This window comes from Panthera leo, chromosome B1 (assembly GCF_018350215.1).
Source record: "Panthera leo isolate Ple1 chromosome B1, P.leo_Ple1_pat1.1, whole genome shotgun sequence".
Classification (NCBI taxonomy): Eukaryota; Metazoa; Chordata; class Mammalia; order Carnivora; family Felidae; genus Panthera; species Panthera leo.
In genome coordinates this window covers 31700172-31725861 of record NC_056682.1, presented here as the reverse complement: position 1 = coordinate 31725861, position 25690 = coordinate 31700172, and the positions used below count along the sequence as shown (strand labels likewise).

Here is a 25690-nt window from a genome sequence, read left to right as displayed (position 1 = left end):
ATCTTTTTTGAAGGAAGATTTTTAGTTTTGTTTTTTTTTGTGTGTGTGTACTTTGAGAGGGTGATGTTGGTTGACATTCTGTGAAGAAATGCTGACTCAAATGATACATTTTATTGTCTTGTAAGGATTAATTTAGGTGGATAAGAAAACAACAGTGTTGTGGATATATAGCATGGCTTCCTGGGAGCTTATTCTGGTGCAGTTAGAAGCTGGGTTTGATCGGTTGAAGTATTTAAGTCTTCTCCCAAATTTCTTAGTGTATTTCAAAAGCTTAACATTTTGAAACGTTAGGGTTTTGCACTCATTTGAGGTGGTCTTAGGTGCTGGAGGCATTATTTCCCATAAAGTATTTGTATTATTTCATTGTTCAGAAATATTATTTAAAGTTTGAATTTTAATGGTATCCTGTCTTGAATTACAGTAGGAATTTTTGAACAAAATTCAAACGAATTAAAATGTACTTTTAATTAAAAAAAAAAAATGTCTAGGGGCACCTGGGTGGCTCATTTAAGCGTCCGACTCTTGGTTTTGGCTCAGGTTGTGATCTCACAGTTTGTGCGATGGAGCCCTGTGTTGGGGCTCTGCGCTGAGAGCATGGAGCCTGCTTGGGATCCCCCCCCCCCACCCCCCCCCCACCCCGGCCCGTTTCATGCTCACACTCTCACTCTCAAAGTAAACTTAAAAAAATTTGTCTAGTGAAAGTTTATAAATCATCTTTCTCTAAACAGTATTGTCCTATTAAGATTCTGTTTCTCACCTACTGCCTACAGTGCAGTTTGTTTTCAGGATTTCTTTGATGATAGGTTGATGACTTTGTATTGAGCCAGTGAAGGGTTTGGATTTGCTTGTGCCCGTGTCTTTCTCAAAGAAGTGTCTGATCAGTTTGGCGGGTCCTTTGGGGAGCCAACTGGTATCCATTATATTTGTGATACTTTACAGAGCCCTGTCACATTTCTGATGAGTCCTCATCTGTTTTTCAGATGAGAAATTAGACGCTTTAGTTAAGAGAGTTACTGATGGTCACACAAATGGTACAAATCAAGGTTTTCTGGTGAAGCCTATGGTGTTTGACTTGAGAGATCCTAAGTTCAAGGGAGGAGCCATATGTGACTCATTTTGTGATTCCATTACCTGTTGAATAGTAGGCACTCGGATATTGGACCATGCATTCTGTGCTGTTGTGTAGTATGCACCAAGTTATGAGAGTGGTGTATACTAGAAAACTTCTTTTGTTGATTGCCATTGATTTTTGTATGAAAGATCTGTTGGGGGGCTTCCTAAATGTTGAGCACTGGGGCTGCGAGGTGTCTGAACATAAACCCTGCCCTGAAGGAGCTTGCAGTTTACTTGTTAAATGGTAGGCAGAAAGACCACGTGAGTTTTATTTAATTAGAAGAAATTGATGGTTCCAAACTTAACCTAACTGAATCAAATGATAGTTTGTGGTATGTATCATGGGATCAGTTGTAATTCTCTTCTTCTAATGCTTAGGAGCTGTATTTTGCTATTGATTCATCAAATAATTTTCTTTTGAGGTTGCTAAATAATACTTTAACATACAACCCCATCATCTTACCATGTTGAGGCTTAGTATGTACATTTTAACGACTTAACTCTAGCACGTATGTGTATGCTAGTGTATTAAGCATAACAAGCACCCAGTTTTCAAATGATACTCTGTCAATTTGGGGATTTTTGCATATGGCAGCTTACTTGTCATAGTGTATTATGTTTATGTTACTAAGGGAAGGTTTGCTTTTCCAAAATAAGATTAATATGTTTTCTCCTTTGGTTTAGACTGTAATCTGTAAACAGGTTACATCTAGCTCAATCTTTAGTTCAGCTTGCCTGTTTTCTGTTAATGATGCATTGGAAGTTCTTCACCATCAAAAGCTCCAAATTGTCTTTCCTCCTACATGCAGTTAGCTGTCATGGCATACCATTTTTACTTCTGTAATGCTTTAATCTTCTTTCCGTACCCACTTTCAGCTTAGTTCAGGTTCTCAGTATCTTTCTTTTCAGGTTGCAGTAACTTCCTAAATTTCCTAAACTTCCTAAAATTTCCTGCTCCTCGTCCTTTATTTTGCTTCTCAGTTGATCTTAAATGCTAACCCAGTTTTATGTTCCTCAGAAATCTTCAGTGGTCACTGCATCTGCAGGGTTACATTCAAGTATTTCAGCCTAGAGTACCAGACCTGTCACCAGTATGACCCCTGTTTCTCTCAGTTCATTGCTGATACGGTTCATGATCCAGCTCAGTGGATGCTGTTCTTCAAAAAAATTTTGTGCGCTCTTACTCGAGGGTCTTTGTTTTTGCTCTTCCCACCTTGGAATGCCTGACACTCCTCCCATACTTCATCGCTTATCAGAATCCTTCAAGTCACATTTGTAACTCTTTTACTTCTCTTCCTTTTTTGGAAATATTTTTTACAGTCTTTCTTCAGAGCACTTTGTATTTATAATTTACCCTAAACCTCTGCGGTTATACTGTAAGCTTAGCGCAGGACTAATGCATCTTTGTGCTCTGTCCAGAACGTCCTATACAAACTTCTGTGCTTAGAACGATGCCTGGCACACAGTAGGTGTTGAGTATTTGTTGAATGAGGGAATGTGAGTGTTAGGAGGCTTTGAAGGGGAAAGAGATGGGGTGAAAAGATGATTGAGACATACTTCTGGAAATCGTAGAGGTATTTACTCAGCAGGCTTTGTAACTGGATTGATGTTCTACAGCTGTGTAATGGAAAGAAGTCAGGAGACCTTGGGCTTTTATCCTGGTGACAAACTAGTGTATGTCACTTGGGATAAGTGCTTCTCTGGGTTCCAGTAAGCTTAGCCTTAAGGTGACAGGACTGGATTAGATGATTTCTGTTGCTCTTTATACTGTAGTCTAGTTAATTCTGAAAGATGTTTTAGAAAAGAAGCAGCTCAACATTATTACTGTGAAGTTAAATTGTGTGAGATGTTGGGCTCTTTGGGGCCCTTAATTTAGAAAGAAGTCTCTACTTAATCAAGGCTTAGAATTCTTCATTATGTACATTGCAGAACTAAGAATTTTAATGTTTGACCAGATACTCTTATAGACCTTTGGCTCACGTAGACACTTTTTGGGATACTTCTTCTGTGCATAGGTCTTTTTGGGCACTTTAAGTGGTTTACCTTTGGTGTAGCTTCTTGTCAGAGAGAAGGGTGAGGTACTAAAATCTCTATCATTCAGATGGTCTCCTGTCCTGCAGTTTTCATTTTAATCTTTGTGGTAGTAGTAGTAACATTTTATCATCTGTACTTGAAAATTTTCCTTCACTGACAACTTTCTCTCATGAGACTATAGGTAACATAGACACCAGTTCTAGGCTACATAGTTCGAATCCTGCTCAGTCCTTTACTAGCTGTGTAATCTTGGGCAAGGTAACTCACTTCTTTGTGCCTGTTTTCCTCTCTCTAAAATGAAGATAACAGTAAAATCTATCTGAGGCTGTTGTTTTGTTGATTAAATGAGTTAATATCCAAAAAACAGAAACCTGGCCCACAGTAAGCGTGTTATAAAGGATTTAGCTGTTATTATTTGAACACTTACAGTAAGTAAGGAAGAGTTGGGAGAATGTGAAAACTGGGGAATTGTCTTTAAAGGTTACTAAGAATTTCTCCTCAGCCAAAGTGAAGAGATTTATACATATTCTTTGGTTCCACTAATATAAAGCTCAAAAAACATTCAGCACTAAACCATAGCCTTAGAGACACATATTAAACTGGTAAAACTTTGAAGAATAGCTACAAAATAATTGCTGTAAAAGCCAGTATGTGGTGGTTACCTTTAAGTGATGGAAGGGAGTCGTTCTTGAAAGGGTCTGGGGGGACCTCATGGAGACAGTGTCTTGACCTGGGTGGTGATTGTACTGACTGATTATCCTGGTCATTTTTCTGTTGATTTGTGATTTGTGTGTGTTTGTTAGATTTCACCCAAAAAGGTGTATGTTTGTGTGTGTGTGTGTGTGTGTGTGTGTGTGTGTGTTTAAATCAATACTGTACTCTAAAAAGGGTTTAGAGTGAACACTGGCCATCCCCACCTTCACCCACTCTCTAATCCTCCCTCGTCCTTCTGAAGGCGATTAAATTGAACTCCTCTAGTTGTATTCCTTAGTGCCTAATTTTTGTGAATAAAATGATATTTCTATTTCTCATCAGTTTTAGACATTTCCAGTTGACTTTCTAGTAGATGAAGATTAAGCTGTTGTCATTATCACCCCCATACCCCAACGTTATAGCACATATTATGGGTTAAGAAGTCAGTGCCCCCAGGGGCACCTGGGTGGCTCAGTCGGTTGAGAGTCCAACTTCAGCCCAGGTCATGATTTTGCGGCTCCTGGGTTCCAGCCCCACGTCTGGCTCTGTGCTGACAGCTTGGAACCTGGAGCCTGCTTGGGATTCTGTGCCTGCCTGCCTCTCTCTGCCCCTCTTCTGCTCATGCTCTGCCTGTCTCACTCTCAAAAGTAAACATTTTAAAAAAAAAAGAAGTCAGTGCTCACATTGTTATGACCATTCAGATATGTATTGAACCCCCATCACCTGGCATCATCAACCCATGGCTCGTGCTGTCCTATGTATACATCACTTGATCCATTCCTAGTCCTCTGTATTTAGTAATAGAAACACTGATTGTATTTTTAAAATCTGGTTAAAAAAATTAGAAAAACCAAGATCATCATTTAAAGTGAAACAGTAAGGAATTTTTCCTAATTTTTTTTTGCAGTAGCAATACCTGGTAATCTGTTATTTGCTTAAATTTTACTTGTGGAAATATTAAACATTCAAATACATGTGGATAATCTGAAGTCTGTAATTTTTGGTTAAAAATATGGAACTATTGTTAACCATTCAAGATGGTTATTTTAATTTACTGTAAATTTTCATTATTTAATAGTTAATATTGTTAACTATTAAATAGTAATTTTAAATATACATCATTTTAATGCGAGTATAATTTTCCTCATTTCCGTATTTGACATTCTTAATTTTTTATAGGAAATTGTTTTAGGATATGAGTTTATTACACGATGCCTGTTTTTATGAAACTTGGATCCACAGGCATAACATCTTTTCAACGCTTGGCTTCCTGTTTACTTTTGGTAGGACTTAGACTTACAGACTGGTTCTTGGGGGAAAAAATTCAATAGTAGAGCCTAAATATTCCTCAAATAAAGATATAACTAAAATTGTGAAAAACAATTTTTGAGATACCACATGAAATTTAATGTTTTTAAATCCATTCCATATATCTAATGCTACATACAGTGTAAACAATTTAAGATCATTTGTGTTCTGTGTTTCTTAGAGTAGTATGCATGTTAGATTTAGGCACTAAGGCCATTAGTAGGAAAAAATAGTAGAACCCTGATATGTGTGGATTTCAAAATAGTGGCACATTAGCTATATTCCAAAACCTAATGACCCATAGGAAAGGCCTTATTTAACATTCTTGTATCACATGTGACACTCCTCCTTGCCCTTAACACACATTACTACTGATAGAAGTCTTGTGCTCATGCAGTAAATCACTTAGTGTAAATATGCCCATTAAATAATGCGAATGATTGTATTTATCTAGCATTAGGCAGTATCCTTGTTTTTTGTTTTGTTTTGTTTTTAATTTTTGGGGGGTGGGGTGGTGGCGGGCAGAGAAAGAGGTAGACAGAGGATCTGAAGCAGGCTCTGAGCTGACAGCAGAGAGCCCAGTGTGGGGCTGGAACTTGTAAACTGTGAGATCATGACCTGAGCTGAACTTTAGGTATGTTCTGATACTCTTAGTGAACTAAATTTTAAAATTCTAGAAAATCGTGGAATAAGCAGCATGATGAGAGGTTGTTTGAAGCAAAGAATTTGTTATTAAGTCAGTAAAAAGATTCCCATATATTATGTATTTGCACATCCGTATTTTCTTAGTTGAGTTGCAAGAGGAAAGATAAGCTATATTTTAAGTTTCTTTTGTCGTTAATAGGAAAATTGAATGGTTGGACATAGATGTTTTATTTATTTTTTATTTTGTTATTTTTTTGCAAAAGTTTATTAGAATGTAAGATTAGAAAGGAAGAATAGTAGGAAAGCTCTCTTTACAGAGAGGGGACATTTGGAAGTGAGTGCCCTGGACATAGATGTTTTAGCTAATCTCCTCAACTGTAGTCTCTTTACCTTAGGTGATAATGGAAAATACAATTTAGTAACCAAGGGTCCACAAGTGGCTTTTTAGTAGTAGTAGAGAGAAAGTCTTGGTGATACTTAAATTACATTTCTTATAAATAATTGAATTTGATTATTATCACTACATAATCAGCATGAGGAAGAGATGGCCTGGTCATCTTAATCACAGCGGTCAGCATTTATTGGGTGCTTAACTATGTGCCAAGTACTATGTTAGCTGCTTTATATATTTCATTAATCTTCACCAAAACTGAAATAAGTAGATGTTGTTTTTCCATATTATAGATGAGGAAACTAGGCTAGGAAGATTAATTGTGTATCCTTGAGCAGGTGATGGAACTGGGATTCTTAATTTCAAATTTAATTTCCCTTCTAATGTCCATAATGTAATTTTTTAATTTAAAAGCTTGCTATTTCTCTTCTTAGTTTAAATGAGGGTGTTTTGAGGTTGTTGGAATGTGACTTGTTTAACAGAGTTGTTTGTAATGTCCAGTAGACGTTGTTTTGAAGTAATTAAATCCAATTTGGAGATTTTCTGGATTTTCTAATGGAATTTTTAAGCTAGGATGTTCTATAAGTGGGCTATAAGGGTTTTTTAAATCTTCTGAGGTCGTATGTCACATATTGTGTATACTTGTACATATGTGCATTTTTCTGATCAGAGAGGTCCACACCATTGTCAAAGCAGCTATTTTAGAGTGTGGTCTGATGACTTCTCAACTCTTTCAGAAGGTCTATGAAGTGGAAACTATTTTCATAATAATATGATGCTTGCCTTTTTGACTGTGTTGACATTTGCAGCAGTGGTACAAAAGCAATGTGGGTAAATATGCCGGTGCCTTGGCGTAATCAAGGCCGTGACACCAAATGGTACCAGTAGTTATGGTGATCTTCACCATATACCAGTAGTTTAAAAATGCCAATTTTACATATGAATGTCTTTGATGATGCAGTAAAAACTAATTTTATTAAATCTGACTCTTGAGTACATGTCTGTTAAACATTCTTTGTGACAAAGTGAAAGGTACACCAAAGCACTTCTACTACAGACCAGAGCACAGCGGTTGTCTGGAGGAAAAGCATTGGTGCAGTCACTTGGGTTTTAAGGTGAACTAGCTGCTGCTTTCATGGACCATTATTTTTGTTAGAAATAACTATGGACAAATAAGTGATGATTATTCAGACTTGGATATTTGGCAGAAATTTTCTCAAATGGACAGTGAATTTGTTGCCTCAGTGGACAGTATCTGTTGCCCATGGTAAAATTTGAGCTTTCAAGCACAAATGAGAATATTGGAAAACATGTATCTGCCATCCTGAGTTGGATAACTTCTCAATACTCAAAGAATTTTCAGATAAGATCAGTAGTAATATTAGTGACTGCAGTTTTTTGATGTTATGTAATGAAAGGTGTCAACATTTGGAAGCTCTGTATAACTCTGAATCAGTGTTTTGCAAATATCCAATGCTTGTGAGGTTAAAAAATGATGCATGAGTAAAAATGCAAGACACAGCATTGGATTTTAGTGGAACAGACAGCTGATATGGTTTCAGATTCCACAAACCTTTAAGAAACTACTGCTTGTCCAGTTTTGGTGTAGTATCAAAGGGATAACCATAATTACCTGAAAAGCCTATTAAAATACTCCTTTTTCAACTACGTACTTGAATGAACGTGGATTTACTTCATACATCTAACACAACACACTGTGGTGTGTTGAATGCAGAAACAATCAAGAGACAACAGGCATCTTCTGTTAAGCCAGATTTGCAGCAGTGTAAAAACAGTGGCATTCTTCTCACTAATTTTTTGGGGAGCAGGGGAAGTAAAATCTCTTTTTTTTTTTTTTTTTTTTTTGTTAACGTGCAGGGCTTATCATTAATATTTTTAAATTGATAAATATTTTAAAATTTGAAAGGCCTTTGGGGACCCTCAGATTTTAATTGTAAGGAAATCCTGCCACCCAGAAATACCTGACAGTTGTTGGTTTAGTCTGTGAGTAGATTTCACTGTATTGATGCTTTAAGAGAGTCTCACAGACCACTGGGTAAGTAATCAGAGTAATATGCTGCTTTTGTGCATGAATGTCCAAAGCTTTCCCATAAAAGCTTTCCTGTGACTTGATATTGTTTCAGCCTACTCCCTTGCTGTTCTTTAGATACCAAATTAGATCTGCTTAAGCTCTTTCAATCTGGTGATCTTGGTGAAGGAAGGATACCTTTAGGACTTTAAAATTATCTATTTTTAAACTTAACCTCCCTTACAAAGATTACATACTAGTGCATATTTGCCAAAATACTTCAGCTTTAAAAGTTTTTGAGGTCTTTTCCCACTATCTGTTCAGGTCCTGTTAACATTAATACTTAATGAAGGATTACTGAGTTCCTCAGAACCTGGCATGGTGCCATTTCTGGGTTGCTGCCTGGTTATTAGAAATGAGTTGGTACCCTTGGCATTGTGTTTTATTCTGAGCCCAACATGTAGGAGTTTGATGTATTGTTTTTTCTTGGAAGAAAGGCATAAAATTGCCTTGTTAACTTTCTACTTACCAACTCTATTACTAAAGAGAGGGCATGGTGTTTTCTTTAAATTTTACTTGAAAGCACAACATAAGTCTATTTTAAAATAGATGCTGAATTTGCCATTCTAAGAATTCAGTATCAACTCTTGATTGCTTAGTATTTTCAGTACTTTTGTAGTTCTTTTTCTACCCTTTAAAGAACATTTGTCAAAGAACTTTAGGACTTTTAAAACTAGCTATACCAGTTTCTCTTCCATGTTCAAATGCTGGGTTTATTAAAAAGGAAAACTAATTTTTTATAATATATTTTTTAGTTAATATTAGCAGTAGTTGATGGAAATGTCATCTAGGTCTTTGCCAGTGTCCTATGTAGAATCCTTGGCAAATCATGATTGGTTTTCTGTAAGCCACTATACCAGGAGTTGTAGTTTTGGAATTTTAGTTTCTCTTGGTTGACTTCCTCTGAGAAAACTGGGATTTTCTCTTCTGAAATCTTTGAATAATATCTTTTATACAGTTCGGGGGTGGGGGTTCATGGACCAATGACTGTGTTTAAGAACCTTTGCTCTAATTCAAGTTTTGCCTATGGTTATATGCCTACTGAAATTGGGAGGAGTTGAGGATATTTTATATGGAAATGATAACTTTTAGACTGTTAAGAGGGTATTCTTTCTTAGGAATCCTTTCAGTGCTTACTGTTTCTTCTATGATATTAGAGGGATGAATCTTCTCTAAGGTACTGGACTTGACAACTTTAGTGTGTTTCCATCTTAATTTTTTTTTTTTTTTTTTTTAGTCAAAAACTTGTCTCTATAACCATGGGTAAAACTGTTAGAGGACTATATTGAGTTTTGAACCAGCTGCTTGTTCTATACTTCATTCAGAAGGAATCTAAATTCTTCATTAGCCTGTATTAAGAGAGATACCAAAGTAGATAACAGGGATTGGTAAGAAATAATTTTTAAATTTTCTAAAGATATGGAAAAATTTTAACTTATAGAACCTGACATTGTAGAGCTTTAGGTCTCCTTTGTGTGAAAGTGGAACCTTTTTGTCTCCTTTTTTCCAGCTTACCACAAAGTAAGAGTTCTGTGGGTCTGGAATAGATGTGTTTCTAAGATAACATAAGGGGAATAGTTAGTACATTTTTATTGACTCGTTGATTGGGAAGGCTCTATTTCAAGAGAGAAAGGCTATTGTAGGCAATAAATAATTCCTCATCTAGGGATGCAACATGCAAAAATGGTTATTATAGGAACTGGTAGGCTTTTCCCCCTTAACATAAAAGGAGAATTAATTTTTTTCTAGCAGCAGAACCAATTCTTCAAACGGAATATGTTTTAGCCTATAAAATAAAAAGCTACTTTTAATTTTAATGCATTTTTATTGTTAAAAATACATAACAAAAACCACATAACAAAGCTTACCTTACTAACGATTTTTAAACATACACTTGAGTAGTGTTAACTATTCACATCATTGTGAAACTCTCTCTAGATCTTTTTCATCTTGCAAAACTGAAACTGGACCTGTGAACACTTCCCTATTCTCCTGTCTGCCCCTGGTATCCACCATCTTACTTTCTGTTTCTATGAATTTGACCACCTTAGATAACCTACAAATGAATCCTAAGACAAAAAGGTATTTGTCTTTTTGTCACTGGCTTAACTTCATGTCCTCAGAGTTCATCCATGTTGTAGCACGTGACAAGATTTCCTTCCTTTCTAAGGTTTAATAATACTCCATTGTATGTAAATACCACATTTTGTTTATCCATTCATACCTTGATGGACATTTAGGTTGCTTCCACCTCTTAGCTAGTGTGTGCTTTTTTAATATATGTCTTTTTATACATGGCTCGGGTTCTATGGGAAGGAACAACAGAAATACTTTCTTTAAAATTGTTCTTTATGTTTGTTTCTGAGACAGAGCATGAGTGGGGGAGGGGTAGAGAAGAGAGGGAGACAGAGAATCCGAAACAGACTCCAGGCTCTGAGCTGTCAGCACAGAGCCCTAGGCAGGGCTCGGACTCACAAACCTTGAGATCATGGCCTGAGCCGAAGTCGGTCGCTCAACTGACCGAGCCACCCAGACGCTCCAGAAATACTTTCTTTAAATGATTGGAGGTTGGGGTTGTAGACAAGGAATGATCAAGATTGTATTTTTTACAACAACCTTTGAGGTAGACACTGCCATTTTGTACACAAGGACACTGAAGCTCAGAGTTGAGCGTCGTTAATCTAAGATTGAGTCAGTAAAACTGTTCTGCTTTTTAGGCTTCCATGTTTCTTCTGTGTGGTTCAGTTTTTAAAAATAACTATTTGATTACAAATTTAAATCTTTTGTTCTCATAGGGAAAGGGTAGAGAGCTAAGGTGAGACCTTAGTTAGTATCCACAAGTGAACAAGAATATGTAATATTGAGTGCCCAGTGCTGTAGAGAATGTGTAGGAAATAGAACAGATCCTTCACTTCAGGTGTATTAGGAGGGTCAAAATTATTAAAATAAGCCTTTTCCATAACTTTGTGGCTTTTGGTATTAACCTGTTGACATTACTGGGAGATCTTTGCAAATCTTATGTAAAAAATTTACAGGTAATGTTGGGATGTAAGAAATTATTTTCCCTTTTCTAAGTTGGCATTGTTTTTAAAGTTTATTTTTGAGAGAGAGACAGCACGTGAGCGCACATGCAGGCCAGCAGGGGAGGGGCAGGGGGAGGGCGGGAGAAGCAGAAATCTGAAGCAGGCTTCAGGCTCCAACCTTGTTAGCACAGAGGCCAACGCAGGGCTTGGACTCAAAAACCGTGAGATCATGACCTGAGTTGAGTCGGACACTGAGCCACCCAGGCACCCGTCAGTTGACGTGCTTTTTGATGTTGAGATGGTGATGTAGTACAAATACTTAGTTGTTCTTGGAATTAAATGAAAGAATCATCTTTATCTCAAGTCTAAGACATAAATATGTCTTTCAGTGATTTCAAATAGCTGTGAATCGAATTTACTCATGAGTATCTTTGAAGATCTCTCCCAAGTTAAATGCCCATGGTAGTGTATAAGCCTTTTCTTTCTTCCGTCTTTCCTGTGTGTTTCAAGACCTTCATTTTAACAGTTTGGCCATTCCTTAAAAAGTTAAACATAGATTTAACCATAGAACCCAGTAATTCTGTTCCTAGGTATATACTTAAGAGAATTGAAAACATGTGTGCACAAAAACTTTTACATCAATGTTTATAGCAACGTTAGTCATAATAGCAGAAAAGTGGAAACAAACCAAATGTCTATCTACTACTGACTATGCATAAAGAAAAGGTGGTGTATCTATACAATGGAATATTATGCAGCCATAGAAAGGAACGAAATGCTGTTAGGTGCTGCAGCTTGGATGAACTTTGAAAACATTATGCTAAGATGAAGAAGGTGGTCACAAAAGACTACATATTATATGATTCTATTTGTATGAAATATCCAGAAGAGGCAAATCTATAGAGACAGAAAGTAGATGAGTGGTTGGTAGGGCTGGTGGATGATGTGACTGCCAGTGGGTACAGCATTTCTCTAAGGGGGTAATGAAAATGTTCTGAAATTAGATAGTGACGACAGTTGCACAGTTTTGTAAATAGAGTAAAAAAGCTGAATTGTGCACTGAATCTGACAAATGAATAATAGTAAATAAACTTATTAGTTTACACATACAAATGGTAAATCCAAACAGTGCAAGAGATACAGAGTGAAAGTATGTCTCCCTCTTAACCCCCTTCTCCCAGGTTCTGTGTCCCTAGAGATACTGTCACAATTTTTTATGTGTTTCAGAAGTGTTTCGCAGTTGCAAATTGTTACCTTTAACAGAGCATGTTCATCATTTTAGATTTGAAAGTGGGAAAATACGTTCCAGAAATCCATGATATGCAAGGTTTATAGGCCCTGTCTTAGGATCAAAAAAATTGCCATAGGATCAAAAAAATTGCCAGGTAGCTACCATTTTCTTTTAACTGTCCTATGAGGTTTCTGTAGCTTCGGACTGAAGAGTTGCTGAGAAGATTGTACATATTTGGGATGTGCATCTAGATGTGCAATTAGTAGATTCTAAAGCTGAGTAAAATTTGTGAAATAACAATGTCTAATACCAAAGTACTAATGTCTCACATATCCAGATCTTTAAAAATAACAATGAGGGGGGGCACCTGGGTGGCTTAGTCGGTTGAGCGGCCGACTTCGGCTCAGGTCATGATCTCGCGGTCCGTGAGTTCGAGGCCCGCGTCGGGCTCTGTGCTGACAGCTCAGAGCCTGGAGCCTGCCTCAGATTCTGTCTCCCTCTCTGTCTCTGCCCCTCTGCTTCTCATACTGTGTCTCTCTCTCTCTCTCTCTCTCAAAAATAAGATAAACACTAAAAAAATTTTTTTTTAAATAACAATTTGGGTTCATTGATACCTGAAGTCTGTGTCTTATCCCTCATCAAATTAGACCTTGAGTATTTTTCCATCTAGATCTTACCGTTCCTAATGATGTCTGTAGTGACTAGGTCCTTTTTTGGTGATTATTTAATTAGGACTAAACTGGACACTAGTAGGCTAGATCCTAAAGACCAAATGTGTCTTTTTTCCCCCCTCCTTATGTGTCTTTTTGACTATTTGGTAAATACATAGCTCCTTGTTATGTCTGCCATCTCTAATTCTCAACCAAATTTCTTGGAAATTTTGTTAACATTGTACAAATGCCAAAATGTGACGGTTTTTACACTGCTCAGTTTGGTGAGAATACAGTTTCATTAAATTCTTGTTATGTGGTAATTTATTAACATTAATAAGCATTTTTATTTAAGGAAAAAGAATTCTCTGAATGCGAACATAAACTGTCTGATGTATTTTACATAAGCGCTCGAGAAACTTAGCTAACTGCCTATCACTATTGTTTTGCATGCATTATCATTTAATCTTCTCAGCCAGCCTCTGAGGATAGGTATTTTTATTTTATAGATGAGGAAATCAAGGATTAGACAAAGTAACTTGATCAAGGCCACAGTGGTAAGTGGGGAAGCCAGTGGTTGAGCCTTGGTTCTTCTCACTTTAGAACTACCATAAAGTGGGGCGCCTGGGTGGCGCAGTCGGTTAAGCGTCCGACTTCAGCCAGGTCACGATCTCGCGGTCCGTGAGTTCGAGCCCCGCGTCAGGCTCTGGGCTGATGGCTCGGAGCCTGGAGCCTGTTTCCGATTCTGTGTCTCCCTCTCTCTCTGCCCCTCCCCCGTTCATGCTCTGTCTCCCTGTCTCAAAAATAAATAAACATTAAAAAAAAAAATTAAAAACTTGTTTTACATGTGTAGTTTTGTATAATGCTTTTTTTCTATTTGACATCTAGAAAGATAAATGGCTCTTGTACTTAATTTGGGCATTTTAGTTTTCTACAGTTTTTGCTGTTGTAAATTTATGATGAACATCTTTGTGAGAATCTTAATACTTTAGGGTATGTTTCTAGAAATGGAGCTGCCGGTCAAAAGATACGATCTTTTGATGGCTTATGTAATGTATTACCAAATTGCCTTAGAAAGTTGGTGTTGGTTTTCTCTTCCTCCAGCAGTGAATAGGAGTACCCATTTCCTAACCTGTTGACAACGTCTAGCACAATAATACCATTCAATAAAATCTTTTCCGCTTATTTGTTTGAGCATGTTTAACTATGTAGGTTCTGTTCATGTCCTTTATTGTTCTTTGGGGGTGCTTTTCGTATTCATTTGTAAAAGGTAAACTTTCCCCCCACCCCGCCCCCACCTTCCATCATCATAGCTAGTGAAAGTTGTATGGAAGCTCAAAGAAGTCATTTGGGTCTAGAGTAGATGGGAAAGTCTTTTCTAAATGAAGTGGTTTTTTGTTTGTTCTTGCCAGGCAATGGAAGGCAGAGGGTAAGAAAAAAACATTTGAGAACTATTACTTGTTAGTTTTCTTATCTGCAAATGGGGCTGATTAGTAGTACTGGCTTTGTTATTCAGAGGATTAAATGTATAGGAGTGCTTAGTTTTGGCATATCCTTACTGCTTGGAAAATTTAGTTGATGCAGTTATTTATTGCATGATTAACAGAAATAACACATTAAAAATTAATGGAGTAAATGCCTATTCAAGCCCACAAATCAAGATAAACTAGTTGTTTTTGAGATTTGGGGCAGGTTATACAGGCACTTGCAGTAAGTATATGTTGCATTAATGAATACAGCTTTAGCTTGGTTGAGTTAGGAGTTTGGGGAATCCAAAGACAGAAGTAGGAAGATTAGTTTTATCAGAATTTGGGTTAGGCAGGGGTCTGGCACTTTGAGAAATTTAAAATAGAAGTTCAAGCTCATTCTTTAGGGGTTTTTTTTTGTTCCATTTTCCTGTTGTTCTCAAGTCTCTCCATTGTTTGTTTTTTTTTTTTTTTCTTTCTTTCCTGTGATTGGATACTCTACTTGAGGGGTGGGGCTTTGAACGCACTAGAGCCAAAGCAGCCTTCGCTGCTGGTTTCATTTTCCTCTAGCAGGTAAGAAATGGGAGTTTGGGAGCATCTGAAAGTGTGATCTCAGGAAAATCCCATTAAAAGTGTTGACCCTTAACTGCTGAGGCTCTTAAAAAAAAGCCCTTTCTTCCGCCTCTCTTTGGCGATGTTCTCTATTTCTATCGCGTTATATGATGATCTGAATCCTTTACCAGACCTTGAGCAGACTGATGAGTAGGTGTAGAGCCCATTAAAAATTTTACAGGAGTCTGGAGAGAAAGCACATTTTATTGTACTGGTGAACACCCTTATTTCTCTCTTTGATTCCTTATTCAGAAGTTGTGCTGTGTTTTATTTTGTCAAAAGAATTCTATTAGCGGATACTAGTACTTCTCAAGCTTTCTGTGCTTATGGAGATTATGCAGATTATGATTCTGCGTGTACATCTGGGGTGGAGCCTGTGATTTTTCATCTCTCACCCACTCCAGTGAGGGCCGTGTTGCTGCTGTTGCTGGTGTGTTGGTGTACTATCTACACTTCCAGGGGAAAGGCAGCTGGTTTATAGCTTTTGTAGGGGAAGGGAGAACAGGTACGGTAGTATCTTAATTATTTTACTCAGCATTTCTGACAGACTGAATAGATTCATTGTGCTGTTCTCACATCATTTAACATTTGCTCAATAAATGAATAAACACCTCCTGGGGAGCTTTGTACTAGCTGTTAAAAGAGCAGCTTGCAGCACAGTGTACTGCACGTTAGCCGTCCCTAATTGTCAGATTGAATTTGTGTTTGTATTTCAAGTTTAGCTCAGGCCAGTATCTTAGCATACATAAAGGTTTGCTTTTGCTAGTAATTTGCTTTTTTAAATAGATTGGCCCCCTAGTGCTGTGAAAAAGATGAATTTAGGAAATAAAATTTTAACGCCTTAATTGGTTATTTTATAACTGCTAACAGATTTCTAATAAGTATAAATTCTGGTAAGTATAAATGATTAAGTTTTGAATTCTTTATGATTTTCTGTTTGCTTTGTTAACACTGGAGGTACCTTTTCAGTCTCCTATCAGGATTTCTCTCTTCCTAACCACCCAATCTTAGTTTTATTTTAAGTTGATTTTTATTTTATCTGTGTAGCTCAGGTACATAGTTGAACAAGCTGGTAAATTCAAAATGCTTATGAGGAAAAGTAACCAGTTTCCTGCCCCTTTAACCTGTAATCACCTTGAGTCCCCTTCCCCACACTTTTCAACTGGTTTATTTTCCTATTTCTAAGTACATAGCAGCTGTTTATCCATTTTAGATGTCCTCAGAAGTAAATGGTAGTTAAGAGTTTCGTTCTGTTCTGCCTCTCTTACTGCTCCTGTTTTCTCAGTATTGCTATACCATTATTATTGTTGTTTAAACCAGTGTTCAGTGTTGTGGTAGGCTGAGTAATGCTCTCCCCTGCCCCTCAAAGAAAGCCACATCCTAATCCCCAGAACAAGTGAATTTACTTCACCGGAGAGGGAGCAGAGATGGGATTAAATTAATGATTTTGATCTAAGGAGGTTATTTGAGATTATCCTGGCCCTAAATGTAATCACAAGGACCCTTGCAAGGACAAGAGGGAGATAAGATCTAAGGAGGAAGTAGTAGATGTGATACCAGAAGCAAGAGGTTGGAGATACAGGGGAAGGGTCTTAAGCCGAGGAATGCAGGTGGTCTCCAGAGTTTGAAAAGCAGAGAAACCAAATTCTTCCTTGAGTCTCTAGAAAGAAGCCTAGCCAGGCTCGTACCTTGAATCCAATGCAACTGAGTTTTGGGCTTCTGGCTTCCAGAACTTCAGTGTGCTGTTAAGCCACCAAATTTGTGGTAATTTGTTACAGTAGCCATAGGAACCTCATATAAGAGTGGACATACTTGTGTCCATATACCCTGTACTGCTATGCTGTTTTCTCCAGAGTTAATAATTACCTTGATTTTAGCTTGTTGTTTTTAGTCTGTCGCTGCTATTTTCTTTCTGCACCTTTCAATATGATTTTCTTCATTGTCAAAAGAATCAGATAACGTACATACACACCCCACCTTCTGGTGTTTTCTCCATTTTGTTGTTTCAGTCTAGAGTGATTTGCTTTGTTTTCTGTGAATCTATCACTAAACCACCTTAGCTTTTCTGACAGGTGACTAAATCTGTCAGTATATTGAAGTACATCAGATGTTCTATCAGTTTTACTTTTGCCTTGAGCTCTATCCTTCGATATGGCCTGGCTTTTTTCTAAGTTTATTGCATAGCTGTTGTCCTTGTCCTTTCCTTCGTTCTTATATTTACTTCACCATCATGGGAATTCCTTTTGCTTCTTCTGTGTTGGATCTCCTTATTTTCCTGGATTCCATAACTTCCTTTTTTGGTTTGCTCCCTCATTTTAGTGGTGTGTACCATCCAGTATTTCACAAGAAAGATTTCATGGGTGGTACAGGCTTTGAGATTTTGCTTGCCTGGAGAAGTTGTCTTTACATTACTTTCCCACTTCAAAGTTGGGCTGGTTATTGGAAATAATTTTTCCTCAGAATTTGGAAGGAGTTTTTTCTTCTTTTTTTTAACGTATCTTGAGAGTGTGTTGTGCGCACGAGCGGAAGAGAGGGAGAGAGAATCCCAAGCTTATAGCACGGAGCCTAATGTGGAGCTTGAACTCATGACCTGAACTGAAATCAAGAGTCAGATGCTTAACCGACTGAGCCACCCAGACACCCTGAAAGGCATTTCTTTTGTCTGCTAGTGTCTGTCACTGCATTTGAGAAGCCCGATGCCATGCTGTTTACTCTTCTTTTTTCCTGTTTGGATGATGTGCCTTGATACTGGGCTAGTTGTCCTTGGGCCGTTTCACCTTGTGGATTCTTTTCCTTTAGGTTTTTCCTTCTCTATTTTATTTGTTCTTTCTGTAACTCCTATTATATGGATCTTGGGCTTTTTACACCGATCCTCCAACTTTTTTCTTCTCTTTATGTTTTGTTCTGTGTTCCAGAAATTCTCAGTTTTGCTTTCAACTCTTTCACAGATGTTTTACATTTCCAGTTATGTTTTAAGAGCTCCTTTGTTCCTTTTTCAGCAACCTTTCTTTTTGAGAAGATTGATTTTTTTTTAGTGGTCGTTTATTTTTAAGAGAGGGAGAGTGAGCACACGAGCAGGGGAGGGACAGAGAGAGAGGGAGTCACAATCCGAAACTGACTACAGGCTTCGAGATGTCAGCACAGAGCCCGATGTGGGGCTCGAACTCACAAAACATGAGATTGGGACCTGAGCCGAAGTCAGAGGCCCAACTGACTGAGCCACTGAGGCGCTCTGAGAAGACTAATGTTTCAAATTTTTTCTAATCTTGGCATTCCATTTCTTTCACGTTCCTTTTTTCTTATTTATGTCAGCAGACTGCACTATCTGGTAATCCTTGGTTGTCCATAGCATTTAAGAATGAGGAGCTGAGAAATAGATTGGAAATGCTGTGAGCACTGACAGATCTAGTCAGCCTTGAGCTTCACAGTAAGGTGTTAAACCTGGGACTCTCACTGTTTCAGTGAGAGGGAACTTCCAGTGTCCTGTCTCAGAAGGAAGCTTGTATGGGGTTGGGTGTGGGGGGGGGGGTACTTATATTCAAGCCTGGCTGCGGATATTTTGGGAGCCAAGAACACGACTGAGCAGCTCGTTGTTTTAGTACGTGCCCTCTAACTTAATCTTGTTTTCAGTGTGGTACTTCACCATCAGCCTTAGCTCCCAACTACTGTCTTCTCTGATCCAGCCAGTTCAGAAAGCTAAAGTGGTTCTTTGAGAATGGGGCTTCTCACATCTTAAACAGATGTTTTAACTGGTAGTCCTGTTTGGAGCCTTATTCCTCACTGTCGTCCTTTCTTGACCCTTTGCAGGGTCTGCAGGGTGAATCTGCTTGCCTCTCTTGGCAACTCCTTCCATACGTTCTTAGGTTTCAGTTTATTTTATTCTGTGAGTTACCTGCTTTCCATTTCCCATCACATTTGTTGTTGTCTTCCTTTGGCTGTTTCCCTGAATGTTCCTTTGTTCTTACTGTCTTAAACTGTTTTTATTCATTTATTGTCATTTTAGTGGGATCTAGAGGGGAGAGAGAAATGAGTTTTGAATTTCTGTGTTTAACAAGTGTATCAATAAAATGTTTATAGTACGATTTTCCTTCATGTCCCAGAACACTTGGTAATCACTTCGTCTACCATGAAACAGTAGAATTCACAGAATTTGTATTTGTTTTTTTTTCTATATAAAAGTAGACGATTTTTTCTTAGATCTAAATTCTAAGGTTGTGTACTATTTGTTTTTAATATAATAAACTTTAAAATACTGTGTAATTCTTTCCCTCAAGTACAGCAAAGGATGACAAGTTAAAAGACACTAACTTGCACTTTCAAACCTAAGTTTTAGGCATTAAGGAATCAGCCAAAAGCAGTGAGATTTTTAAAAATTTATTACTATCATTTTTAAACTTTGACATATATTCTGTTAAGCTCTGTAAAGGGTGGATCTTTATTTACTGTTAATAAAGCACTTGCCACCACGTGTGGCATACATAGTAGGTGCTCATGAAATATTTGTTGAGTGAGTGCATATGTGAAATTTACTCATGTATTTAAAATATCAGAGTTGTTAGCTTTATTAGATGCAAATGAGTTTAAGTTTTATTTCTACTCCTAAAATTGGTTTTAATTAATTAAAATGTTTATGAGTAAAGACATTTATAAGTAGAATGTAAGATTATAGTCACTTACTGATTGCAGGGCAGCTAAGATCATAATTTTCTGTTGGGAATTATCATTGTTCCTGAAGCCACGACATAGAGGGAGTAATAATTTTTCTCTGTTTTTCAGGGGGAGCTCTCATCCCCTGATATTAGTAATAAAACAGTTTTATACTTTTTCTGTTTTATAGATTTTATTTTTAAGTGATCGCTACACCCATTGTGGTTTCAACTTAACGACCCTGAGATCTAGTAGAACGCTGGCCCAGCCCCACTGGGCTAGATCTAGTCAAATGCTGGCCCAGTACCATGCTGCCTCTGCCTGCCTTAGATGTTTTCTTTCTTTCCTTGCTCACTAGTAGCTCCAGTCACCTGGGCTTTCTTGGTGGTCCATGAACAAACACCGTCTTGTTCTTGCTGAGGGCTTCAGACTTGCCCTTTTAAATCTGGAATAAACTTTACCTAGACTTTTGTGTGGCCCTGTGTAAATTAACTGATTCCCCTCCTAACCCTAGATAACTCTGTGTTCTCTGCTTTTTTTTTCTTTTTCAAATACTCTTGCCATTATTTGGAATAATCTTGTTTGTTTATTGTTGACTTGCATATTGTAGGCTTCCTCTCATATTTTCAGTTTCATGCACAAGGGAATAAACTTTTGTTTTATCACTTTATTCTTAGCATTTTGAATAGTTGCAGGCACATAACAGTATTTGGCACTTAGTGGGAATTTTGTAATTATATTTTGAATGGGCAGGTAAATTGAACAAGGTGTTTTCACATGTCATTCCATTTTTAAATATTTGAGACTTTAATTTTACTAAATGTACATACTTTTATTTAAAATAGAAAATACTGTATGCTAAAGAATTTATAGCGCTCATAATCATTCTCTCCAGTTTTGTAAACCAGTAAAATGAGGCCCAGAGAAGTACCCAGAGTCCTACAAGCTATTATTTATTATAGGCCAAGCTGCTATAAAAGACCCATACAGTGGTTCCCCAAATTAGCTAATTTCTCTCTCCTGTAATCCTACAGTGGTAGAGAGTAGTCCAGAGTGGATAAGCTGCCTTTGCCAGTGATTTTCCAGGATCCCAGGTTTCTTCTGTCTTGGTGTTGTAGTATGCTCTTGTCTGCATGGTCAGAATTAGGAAATTTTCTAATTTTTTAAAATAAGGAATTTTCTAATTTTCTTTAACCTCTCATTTTCTTTAAAACACTATGTGGTTTTGCTGAGGGACAGGGGTACCTGGAGACCCTTTCTTTTTTTTACTAAAAGGAGAAAAGGGGGCATGGCCAGTTGCAGGGATAGTCTCTGTTATAGCTAGTAATTGTTAGAACTTTTACTCAGGCCTGTTTACTCCTTAGTGCATTGCTCTTTCCTTCCTACTTCATCTGTACATAATAATAGACATTTTCTTCAGGAAGTTCAAGAATAAAAATGTTACTGCACCTTTCATTGTCAGATAAAATGTTGGTTAATCCATAATGACATAGGTTCTAGAGTAGTAACAGAATGATAACAACTAATGTCTTCAAATTTAGTTTGCTTGTGTCTTGTTTGATGTGGGACCGGATAGGCCTACATCTCCTTTTTAGGAGGCAAGAATCCTCCTCCCCCATTTTGAGTGCCATTATATAGCCTGTTATATATGTTGCCATTTGCAACAACATGGGTAGAGCTGGGAAGTATAATGCTAAGTGAAATAAGTCAGTTTGAGAAAGACAAATACATTATGATTTCACTCATGTGGGATTTAGGAAACAAAACAAATGAGCACATCAAAACAGAGGGAAAGAGAAAGCAAGAAACTCATAACTGTAGAGAACAAAATGGGAGAACAATAGGGAAGATGATCTGTCTCAGTGATGGTTTGGCAGGAACTTGCCAGCTTAGATCTTGGTTTTCATGCTGCCTAGGTGGGAGAAGTCCAGTCTGACATTTTTTGTCATTGTAGGTGGATTCATGGTTTTATAGCTAAGCTAAATATGAAATGAGGTCAGACAGATAATATTAGATCTATACAATGATATAGGAAGAGCTCTTTGCTGGGGGTAGGAGCGGGGGGGGGGGGTGTGTGTGGAGGGGTGGTAGGGTTCTTTGAAAGGCTTCGCAGCCCTTTAAAAAGAAACCCAAGGAAGAGAGAGCTGGTGCTTTTTTCTTTCTTTCTTTCTTTCATTCTTTCTTTCTTTCTTTCTTTCTTTCTTTCTTTCTCTCTCTCTCTCTTTCTTTCTTTTTTTGCTGTAATGTATGAGAATATATCTAGAGCTGCTATAGTCTGTCTCTCCCTTGTCCCAACTTTTTATTTTGAAAAAAAAATTTTATAATTTTTTGTAACATTTGTTTATTTTTGAGAGACAGAGAGAGATAGAGCACAAGCAGGGGAGGGGCAGAGAGTGAAGGAGACACAGAATCTGAAGCAGATTCCAGGCTCTGAGCTGTCAGCACAGAGCCTGACACAGGGCTCAAACTCACAAACCATGAGATCATGACCTGAGCCGAAGTCAGACGCTTGATCGACTGAGCCACCTAGGCCACCTCTATTCTGAAAATTTTTAAGCCCGCAAAGAAGTTGAAAAATACTACTATAACTATTATTTAATCATATTCACCAATTACAAGCATGTTGGCACGTTTGCTTTATCTCTTCTCTCATACTTACACCTGCATTCTTGTCCCCAAATCTTTTGAAAACATGTTGGAAGCAGCATATGCTTTACCCTTAAATAACTTAGCATTAATCTCTTAAGAAGACTTTCTCTTAATAACATTATCATACCCAAGAAATTTAACATAAATGCTCTCTGTTATATAGTCCATATTTAAACCTCCGCAAGTGGCTCAAAAACTGTCCTTAAAAATTTTTTTTTTTTTTTTAAGTCCAGGATCCAGTCAAAGCATCCTGTTAATTTTGAAGAGTCAAAGCTTGTTTTCTAACATACCATACTTTCTGGATTTTGCTGTTTCCTCGTATAAAATCCAGGTTAAACATTCTTGGCAGAACATCAAATCATGTAAATTTTTCCCATTATTGACGATTGTTAATTTGATCACTTGATCATGTAGTGGTTGCCATATCTCTCAAAAAAACAAAGCAAAAACTTTTTTTTTTGTAATTAATTAAGTATTCATTGATGGTCCTTGCCTGAGGTAGGTAGTATTTACATTGGTGCCTCAGAATTTCCTAATACCCATCTCTCTCCCTTTTTTAGTACCATTGTGGATTTACAGGTTCTTTTGTTATTCTGCGTATTAATCTGTTAATGTCCCCTAATCTGTTAGTGCCACTGTTTCTTTTGATGCTTAAATGGTCCTAAATTTGGTCTGTAAGAGAGACCTATTAAGTCCCTCCTGTGTCCCCCATTGCATGCCCAAGTTAGTCTTTGATCACTCCCTATTTTTCTGACACAAGATGTTTCAAGAGTGTAACTTTTCTGCCTCAGACTTAGAATCAATATTTTTCCAAGAAGTTTTGGGTTCTTTTAATAGGGAATGGTATTTAGAAGCCATTTTAAGTGCTAAGTGTTTTCTTTATTACTGGAATGTCATTTTTTTCTAGACAGCTAGGAAATTAAAAGGATTTTGCAGTTTTTAATTTTTGAGTTTGTACAGGATGAACTATAATACCTTGTTTTTTCAAAAGGGACTTACAAAATATATCAGTCAATTGTAGTTTGTAAAACTTACTGTGTTGTAATTCAGACAGCTAAAAAAGTTTTAAAAAATTATCTTCCATACGAATTAGAAATTTGAACATATACAGTATCGTGGATATTTGATATTAAGGAAGTACTGTTTGCCTTTTTTCCCCCAGGTATGATCGTGTTTGGTTATATTAAAAATGGTGCCTTTATCTTTTAGAGATACCTTTGAAATATGGATGAAATAATTAGGTATCTGGAATATGCACAAAATAATACGGGATGGCTTTATGGATAAAACAAGAGTGACCCTGAGTTTTCTACCTACTGTTGCAGATGACTAAAATAGTTTGTGATGGAATTAGGAAAATATTAATTTCTACAGATCTGCCAATTTAGATTGAATACCGGAGAGTTCTTTTTTACCTCCCCCAGCCTATATTTGTATCTTTTTCCTCTTACAGTGAGAACCTCAGTTCCCAAATCTGTAGCTATCTTTTGTCAGAATATGAAGATGATAAGAATTTGGATCTTTGATGAGATAAACCAGTGGATTAACCCTGCATTTAATTGCTCTATACTGGGATTTCTTGTGAGGGATAACAAATAATTTTTTTATTGTGATAAAATATACATTAGACTTACTGTTTTTTAATCATTTTCAGTGTACAGTTTATTGGCATTAAGTATGTGCACATTGTGCAACCATCACCTTCGTCCATCTCCAGAACTTTTTTTAAGATTCTATTGTCAAGTAATCCCTACACCCAACATGGGGCTCGAATTTAGAACTGCGAGATCAAGAGTTGCATGCTTCTCCAACTGAGCCAGCCAGGTGCCTGAGAATTTTTTTTATCTTACCAAACTGAAACTTCATTCCCATTAAACAGTAACTTCCATTCTCCCGTTTCCCAATTCCTGGCAACTCCCATTCTACTTCGGTCTCTGTGAATTTGATTGCTCTAGGTACCTCATAAAAGTGCAATTATACAGTGTTTGTCTTCAATATACCAGTGTTTGACTGGTTTATTTCATATAGCATAATGTCCTTGCCTTAATCTGTTCCGTCTGCCATAACAAACTACCATAGACTGGGTCGCTTAAACAATTTATTTCTCACAGTTGTGGAAAGTCCAAAATCAGGGTGCCAGCTGATTCTGTATCTGATCAGGGCTGGCTTTCTTGGTTCACAGATGGCTGTCCTCTCACTGTGTCCTCATATGGCAGAAGGGGTGAGAGAGCTTTTTGGGATGTCTTATGTAATGACACTAATCCCATTCATGAGGGCTCTACCCTTATGACCTAATCACCTCCCAAAGGCCCCACATCCTCATATCACTGAGGATTAGGATTTCAACATGAATTTTGGGCTTATTTCATCAAAGATCCAGATTGTTTTCACCTTCATATTCTGATAAAAGATAGCTACAGATTAGGGAACTAGGGTTCTCACTGCAGGAGAAAAAAGATACAAATATAGAATGGAGGAGGTAAAAAAACTCAGCATTCAGTCCATAACAGCGCTCAGAGCTTATCCATGTTAGAGACTGTGTCAGTTTCCTTCCTCCATTGTATTTAATACCACTTTGTTTATCCAATCATCTGTTGATACATATTTGGATTGTTCCCACTTTTTGGCTATCATGAATAATGCTGCTATTCAACATTGGTGTTCCAATATCTATTCAAGTCCCTTAGAGTATTTGGGTCTGTAGCCAGAAGTGCAATTGCTGAATCATAAGCTAATTCTGTGTTTAACTTTTTGAGAAGCACCATACTGTTCCACAGTGGCTGTTCTGTTTTACATTTTCACCAGCAGTGTACATGGGTTTTAATTTCTCCACATTCTCCCCAACACTATTTTTGGTTTTTGGTTTTTGGTTTTGATAATAGCCATTCTAACGGATATGAAGTGGTGTCTCGATGTGGTTTTGATTTATATTTTCCTGATGACTGGCTATGTTGCACATCTTTTTATGTGTTTTTGTCTGTTTGTATATCTCCTTTAAGAGAAATGTTTTTCCAATTCCCTTGCCTATTTTTAATTTTTTTTTTTAATTGATGAGTTTCAGGAGTCCTATGTATATTCTGGATATAATTCCTTGTCAGGTATATGATTTGCACATATTTTCTCTCATTCCATGGGTTGC

The 25690-nt window shown here is 37.3% G+C and overlaps 1 protein-coding gene across 3 annotated transcripts in view; it reads left to right on the top strand.

Annotated features, from left to right (window-relative positions):
- The window catches only part of PPP2R2A (protein phosphatase 2 regulatory subunit Balpha), an 85391-nt gene that overhangs the window by 2656 nt on the left and 57045 nt on the right, over positions 1-25690 (top strand). The gene's annotated exons all lie outside the window — the stretch shown is intronic.